The 8,368-nt window shown below is 40.3% G+C and overlaps 1 protein-coding gene across 1 annotated transcript in view; it reads left to right on the top strand.

Moving 5' to 3' along the window:
- Positions 1 to 5,368: 5,368 nt before the first annotated feature.
- LOC107705261 (brain-specific angiogenesis inhibitor 1) overlaps positions 5,369 to 8,368 on the top strand; it is a 104,258-nt gene continuing 101,258 nt past the window's right edge. The window contains exon 1 of the mRNA XM_016508476.1: positions 5,369 to 5,768. The gene's annotated coding sequence lies outside the window, so the exon portion shown is untranslated. The remainder of the gene's footprint in view (positions 5,769 to 8,368) is intronic.

Raw genomic sequence — 8,368 nt, forward strand, 5'->3', positions numbered from 1 at the left:
TAAAATCATAGGAAGAAATATTTTATCAGCTATGATACTGTTTTTGGAATCAAATCTTTGCATAGCTATGACAGGAAACACTGGAATCTAACAATGCCTTAGAAAAAACTGTTAATCTTAAAAAAATAAAGCATATACATAAGCTTGTTATAAACTTCTGAAACATTGGTGTTTCATATTTTAGAGCAGTCACTGCAATTTATGAAAGAAATCAATTAAATCTGTGTGTGTGAAAAAAAGCAGATGTAACCCCCTTTGTAATCCTTAACATTTTCATAAGTAACTGTAATTTAATTACACATTTTTTCTTAGTAACTGTAACTGATTACAATTACTTTTATTTTGTAATGAAATTACGTAATTACGTAAAAATACGTAACATGTAACTAGTTACTTCCCAACACTGCCAATAAGTAATATCTCTGTCTTATCCGAATTCAGTAGGTCATCCAATCTTTTACATTTTTAACACACTCTGTTAGCTTAGATAATTTAGAAGTTTCATCTGGTCTTGTTGAGATATATAGTTGAGTATCATCAGCATAGCAGTGGAAACTAATCCCATATTTTCTAATAATTTAAAATAACAAGGTGTTTATATGTGTGTTTGTGCATCTGACGGTCCATATACGAGATGTGCATGCAAACACTCACAGGCAGAGGCAGATGGTTGCATTACTCATCTGAGACTCTAAAACTGACACATATTTTCATCCCCCTCTCCTTCTTCCTTTCTCAGCAGAAACGCAGCCCACAGTGCTGTGCGTTCACACATCCAAACCTCCCCCGTATTCCAGCAAGACGAGACGCTTAGATAGAACAGGGACTGCTGTCTTAAAGCCTCACCATCTTTGCAACAGCCACACCAGTGAAAAAAACAAACACCTTGAGTATAAGATAAACAAACAAACATGTCAGCAAACCAACAAAGCCACTTGCTTCATAAATAAGGCATGATTGAAACACTTTTTAGATAAATACCGAGCCATGTTGTACATGAAGGTCGTGGTATGAACATTATACTGATGGCAACAGATAACCGACAACATTTTGTGTTGCAGTTGTATTTTGTATTTGTTTATCCCCACGTCTCACTAGAGTTTTTATGCACCCTAATCTGAATCCAAATGATTGAAAAACCTCAGGGTATGGCTGAGGGATTTTTATGCCAACAGATGTGCCTTAAATGTCTATAATAGGATTTCTAACAGGTTGTGAAAATGACAAGTTAGATGGTAATAACACAGATAAGACATAATTCACAACTGATGCCCTTTCTACATTCCTGACTCATGCAGGCCTTAGTTATTTCTCTACTAGATTATTGCAGCTCACTTGTTTCTGGTCGGTCTGCATCTGTCATTTGCCCCCTTGAGCACAACCGAAACACTGCCTGCTGCCCGACTTGTATTCAATCTGCAGACATTTTCACATGCTATGCCTTTGTGGCAGGAATAAGACTCAAGACAGCTTTTCTGGCCTCCAGTGCTGCAGTCTCTTGTTGCCTGTGAGCTGTGATTCACTGAAATTTACTTTTTAATGTGAGAATGACCTCCCAAAAACTATCAACCACCAACTCACTGGCAAAAGGTCTGGGCTATCCTTTCAAAGCATACTGTTGAAAATAACAGCTAAAACGGTATTAATCTCTGCTGAAGCAACACATGTTGTGGTTTTTGGAAGCTGGTATCCCACCAACAGGATTGTGCATCATTCAGAATTGAATTGAGAAAGTTGAATTTCATTTGAATTGAGGATGAAGAATTACGTCTTGTATAATTCATATAACATGCAGAATTTCAGTTTGAATTTTAAAAAGTATAATTAGAACAAACTGATATTCAAAGAAATGCATATAACTGTCAGACCTGTGTTCCTGTTGTGTTGTGTTTTGCTCCCCATGTGCTCCCCGTGACCCAGTTTCTCCCGTGTCTGCTTGTGTGCACTTGATTCACCTGTGTCCCCTGATTATCCTCATTTAGTTCCAGTTACTTAAGCCCAGTGTTTTCCTGTGTCTAGCGTCCAGTGTTAAACATCTCTCCTATGTTCTACGTGTGTGCTCCCAAGTTATTTGGATTCATTAAAGATTGCCAAGTTGAAACTCCTTCGTCTCTGCGCTCCTTCGTTCCCCACGCAGTAGAACCGTGCCAGAACACTGGACCAAACAGTAAGCGGCGCCCCTTCTCCCCGTTTTTGTTTCCGTTTCTGAAAGTTTTTGTTTCCGTTTCCCTGTGGTCATGGAAGCCGCCACGAGATTCGCTGCCCTAGCCCGTAAGGATCTTCCATTTGTAGAGTTAGCCCGGGAATTCTGCGGGCTTGCCGTGATGCCGTGACTTAATTCTTTGTTCTGGATCAGGGCCAATTACCATCGCCCCGTGGACCTCCCAGACACCACTGGACTGAGCTGGTGGGAAGGTATCCTCCGGTGTCTGGAGAGTTTCCGGCCCCGATCCAGAACCAGCTCTGCGTCAAGCCCACCGGCTGCTCCAATGTCAAGGCCGCCGGCCGATGCACTCCCAAGCCCTATTATGACTTCAGCATTCTCTTTAACCTCCAACCAAAAGAGAAGTATGAGGAGGAAAAGACTGATGGCTCGAGCCCCTGACCAAAGTCGAGGAAGGGCTCCTGTTCCCCATTGCAGCCCAGAGAGGGCTCTTGTTCGCATGTCCAGCCCAGAGAGGGCTCCTGTTCCCACATTCAGCCAAGAGAGGGCTCCTGTTCCTATGTCCAGCCCTGAGAGGGCTCCTATTCCCACGACCAGCCCAGAGAAAGACTCTGTTCCCAAGTTAAGCCCAAAGAGGGCTCCTGCTCCTACGCCTAGCCCAGGAAGGGCTCCTGTTCCACAGTCCAGCCCAGAGAGGGCTCCTGCTCCTACGTCCAGCCCAGAGAGGGTTGTGGTTCCCACGTCCTGCCCAGAGGGAGAGACTCTGTTCCCACGTACCGGCCAGAGAGGGCTGCTGTTCCCACGTCTGGCCCAGGGAGGGCCACAGTTCCCGAGTCAAGCCCAGGGAGTGCCGCTGCTCCTACGTCTGGCCCACAGAGGGCTCCGCCATGGCTCCCTGAACTGCCTGATCCGCCATGGGTCCCGGAACGGGTACCGCCCTGGAGGCCTTCCGTCCCGTGTAAGCCTGTCCCTAGAGGCCTCCAGAGCGCCTACCCCCCCTCCCTCATAAATTGGAAGTTATAAGGCACGTGGCACTCCCTTCCGGGAGGGCGAGGTAATGTCAGACCTGTGTTCCTGTTGTGTTGTGTTTTGCTCCCCATGTGCTCCCCGTGACCCAGTTTCTCCCATGCCTGATTGTGTTCATTTGATTCACCTGTGTTCCCCTGATTATCCTCATTTAGACCCAGTTACTTAAGCCCAGTGTTTTCCTGTGTCTAGCGTCCAGTGTTAAACGTCTCTCCTATGTTCTACGTGTGTGCTCCCAGTTATTTGGATTCATTAAAGATTGTCAAGTTGAAACTCCTTCGTCTCCGCGCTCCTACGTTCCCCACACAGTAGAACCATGACAATAACCATATAGCAATAGTTTTTTTTTTAATTCAAAGGTTTTGAGAAAAGTATAAAAAAGTATTGAATTAAATTCTAGATAGATAGATAGATAGATAGATAGATACTTGTCATCCAACATTAGATCCATTTACAGGCACATCTAAGGCGAAACCTTGCCAAAGTGTATGTTTTTCACAGTACACTTCCATTTTTAGCTCAGACTAAATAAGGAGCCACACAATAACTATCTGAAAGTGTTGACATGATGCGAGGATAGAGGTTTATTGCGGATGCACGACATCAGCAGCACCTTTTACTTTAAGCTATAGGTATCGCTCATTCACGTGGACATTATTTTTCTTTCTGTCTACAAATCAGAATATGCACATGAAAGAGTAAGACCCTGACATAAGATGCTGTGTTTGGATTAATCTGCTTTGTTAAATATTTTAACAAAGACAAATCTATGGCAATATGGTGAATAAATCACCTTATATAGGTTGATAATGCAGATGCTGTGAGCTGAAAGTGTATATAGATTTGTGTGGGTTGGGCCAGGGGATTGAAGTTGACATTACAAATGTATGCATTTCAGTGTATCACTCTATTTCATGAAAAGATCTAGAACCCTTTACTCATGCTCCTGCTCACGGAAACACATTTTTCTCCTTCAGTATCACATCAGAGGGTTTTCCCAGCTGTGATGTCCAAGCCAAGGGCGAAACTGAAATAAATAACAAGAGTTATTTGAACATAAAGGCGACACATTTGTACCTGACATTTGAACACAAGGTGGAAGAGAAGATAGCACTGGTATATATCTATATCTGAAAGGTAAAGCAGATCAATGAATCCCAAAGGGATATTTGGGGGTGATCCCAAAGGGATTTGGGATTTGTATATTATTATCCATCCAAAAATGAAAATTATATCAATATTTAATCACCCTCAAGTTATTCCAAACCTTTGTGACCTTTCTTCTGTGAAACACAAAAAGAAGAATGCTCTAAACTGAGACAACTCTCAGTATTTTATTGTAGCTACCACATGATAAAAGAATAGGACACCTTGTTTCTGCAAGCTGTTCTTTTCACATCTCACATCAGAGGGCTTTCCCACGATGCTTTAGCCCAGGGCAAAACTCAAATAAATAAGAGTTATTGGAATATAAAGACATGACACTCTAATGTTGATGACTGGCCAAAAAGACAACAGTGTTGCATATAAATGCCTTGTTTCTTTGAAAAATAAACTTGCAAGGTACTGCAGAGCACGTGGTTTAGAAATGCACATAATTCATCATTTCTATATTGCAAAATGTTGGTATTATACAGATTATTTTGCAAAGAGTTCACACTTTCCCATGTTTACATGGCACAGGTTGCCCTGAATGCCAGCTGATCATTTGCATCCTTTGCGCAACAGGAAAGGGGCGCCTGGTGCCATGACGACATGTTTTTGCGTAATATTGCTCTCCCCGCTTCTGTCAGCTTCCGATCGGTTCCATGAGGAGCAGCTTTAGCATCAGAAGCCTCCCTCTCCCCGCCCTCGAGCTGGAGAACCCAGAGTCTCCAGCTCGAGCGCGCGCGGTGAGCAGGTGGCCGCCCACGAGCCAAACGCTGGAGAAACCGCGTTTTCCAAGCGCACCTCCGGTGGTTTGGCGCCAAAATATTTCTTGCGAACACAATTTACATTGAAATTGATGTCGCATGTTGCTGTGTATCACGTTTCCTCACTATAATTTCATAAATATTCATAGAAGTGCATTTTTGTAATTCTTAAGTGAGTTAGAACCCGTCTTCTTTAAAAGATGCCTCACATACTCACTCATTAAAACATTATTAAATAAATAAATAAAAAATAAAAAATGAGAGACCACCCGACCCGAACCTGGGCTACGCTCACTGCACACCTCCCTGGAGCCTTCACACACCACTTCAGGACTTTTTATCCGGAAAACGGGACAACCGTTACGACTTGCGGGCTGGATTAAATAATAAACATTTGGGAAACAGAGTAACATTATCAGAAGTGACAGAACAGAAACACACATTAACAGGATCCGCTGTGAATTTATGGATGCTTGTTGCTTTTTTTCGGTCCTATGAACACCTCTCTTCCACTGGAGCAAACAGACCTTCTTTTGTGTCATTGTTCAGGCAGATATTGCCTGTTGAAAGAATAAATACACCGAACTTTTTCTGAACAAGTTGGAGGAATAGTCGAAGGCTTTTTATGTGCAGACAAACAGATGGGACATGCCAACTTTTTCGAGGTAAACCCTCATTATCATCTATCTAGAATGTGATTAGAGACCCTACGTTTGCCCCATTTCAGCCCCACTTGACATGGTAATTAAATGAAATGCTTTTGCTTACACATAATAATATATTCAGTAATTTAATCACAGCCTCATATCAATTATGCCTTGTCTACAATAATTGAGTGATATCTCTTTTTACGCACGCATTGATGGAGACTAGGGTCATTCTCATCGACTCTGTTGGATCTTTTGTGTAGGCTACTCTTTATAAGTGTTACATCAGAGAATGACACGACAAATCTGTATAGGCCAATTCAGTTTGTAGAGGATTTCTGAACTCATATATGCATTTATCTGTGCTTGTCGTTCTCGTCAGACAGCTTTCGCTCTCCAAGGTACCTACCAAACTGCGGTGTTGACCATAAGAACAGTTTTGGCATAAGAACATGATCTCAGAACAAACATATCTGACAATTTTAGCTTCGCTGGATGCAGCTAAGCATGTGGTGTCTGTTTTTTTACATTGGCTATACATTGTGCACAATAGTTGCTGCTCGGATCTCCCTTGTGGAATGGGAATATACCTTCCCGTTTCGTGTCTCCTATCCTTCCCCGGCACAACATCAAAACCTACTCGCAAAACTGGTTGCAACATAAACCTGGAACAAAGTTTTTATAGGGTTTTTTTTTTTTGTTCACAACTTTTGTCTCTTTTTTTATTCGTGTTTGCCACTTAAATCGATTTACCATACAACACGTTGCCTATATTTCAATGCCGACTCTTGTATTCGGATATATTGATGCGTTTGGAGCATTTTTATGGAATATGACACATATTCCACTTTAAATATTATTACAGAACCTGTCACTTGATATTAAGAGCAAACCACTTGTGATGTAGAGCCAGTGCAGCGTTCAGCAGCACATGGAAAGAAAGAAAAGGTTGAGAGCTCGTGTTTTGTCCGGTTCAGTGACGATGTCTCTCTTTAACAATGTGAATAAAAGGCTAACTCCCATTTCTCTTTCCCTCTTTCAATTGCAAAGTACTTGATTTGCACGTTCTTACATGCAAAATCACCATTAAATAAATGTAAATATTTAAATTAAATTAAAAAATACATTGAAATTTAAAAAAATCTATAAATGATAACAAAGATGCCAGTATAATCTTACTAAAATAACACTTGCAGTATATGCAACATAAAATAATGAACAATGACTCCACTGCTGGCTCTCTTTTCGACTCTCTCGCTCTCTCTTTCTGTTAAACTGTCTTACCATATGCTGCTTGTAAAGTCTAAAGTAAGCTACATGCGCCATTAAACACCGACAGTATGGAAACTTCTCGTTTGGTAATAATAGATGTGGTGAGTGAGTAGAAGTTCCGTGTTTGTACAGTAGGGGGGACTGTGCCAGCGCTCAATTCCCTCCGTGGGAATAGGGGAATAAACGGCGATCACGGAGCAGGAGATGCCTCACTGCGCACTTTCAGACTCACCAGAGCCTCTGACTGCAGCACACGCGACCTCAGCCCGTCTGAAGCGCACAGCCGAGCTCCTCAACAACAGGTTATGATGCTGCTCGACCTGTGTGCTCTACTCTAAACCATATAAATACCTGAAAAAAATATGTATAATATATAGTCTATCAGCATCACCACAGCAATAATAACAGGAATGATCAGCTACATAATAAAAATCAAATAATTATAATAATAAGGGGTGAAATAATTTTAGTGTTATCATATGCCTTTCTATGGTATTCCCAGGGTCCACGGTTCATTGGGCCAAGTCAAAAGAGCCCACCTCAATGTGTCTGCGATATTCTGATGCGAAGATATGTCTGGTGCACATTGCTATACGGTTGCTAGGTTGTTCTGGCTGGTTGCTAGGGTGTGGTTAGGAAGTTGATCATGTGTTATGTGAACTGATGATATGTCCCCTCTGATCTCCATTTTTGAATGTAAGTCTGGGATGTTCAGCCTTTTTTCTCATTCCTGATCACTTTCTTCAATAAGCCATATGATCTGAGCTAAAATTATATGATTTCAATAAAAAAACATCATCAACAACAATAATGAAATAAGCCATATGAGTTGAGCTCTCGATAACATTAATAATTTTAATCATAAAAAACAATAAAATAAGCCATATGAATTGAGCACTCAATAATACTGATAATTTTAATAATAAAAAACAAAAAACATAATTTGAGCTCTCAACAATATTAATAATAGTATAATAAAATAAGCCATATGATTTGAGCTCTCAATAATTTTAATAATAAAACACAACAAGCCATATGATTTGAGTTCTCAATAATATTGATAATTTTAATAACAGAAACAAAAAACATGATTTGAGCTCTCAATAATATTAATAATTTAAAAAAATCTAAATAATAAAATATGCCATTTGATTTGAGCTCTCAATAGTATTAATAATTTGTATAATAAAAATAATAAAATCAGCCATGTGGCTTGAGCGTTCAATAATATTAATCATTTGAAAAATAACAAAATAAACCATATAATTTAAGATCTCAATAATATTAATATTAATAAAAATAAAAAATAAGAAAATATATTATTTATATATTTATAATCTTAAATA

This window comes from Sinocyclocheilus rhinocerous, unplaced genomic scaffold (assembly GCF_001515625.1).
Source record: "Sinocyclocheilus rhinocerous isolate Xijiao unplaced genomic scaffold, SAMN03320098_v1.1 scaffold222, whole genome shotgun sequence".
Classification (NCBI taxonomy): Eukaryota; Metazoa; Chordata; class Actinopteri; order Cypriniformes; family Cyprinidae; genus Sinocyclocheilus; species Sinocyclocheilus rhinocerous.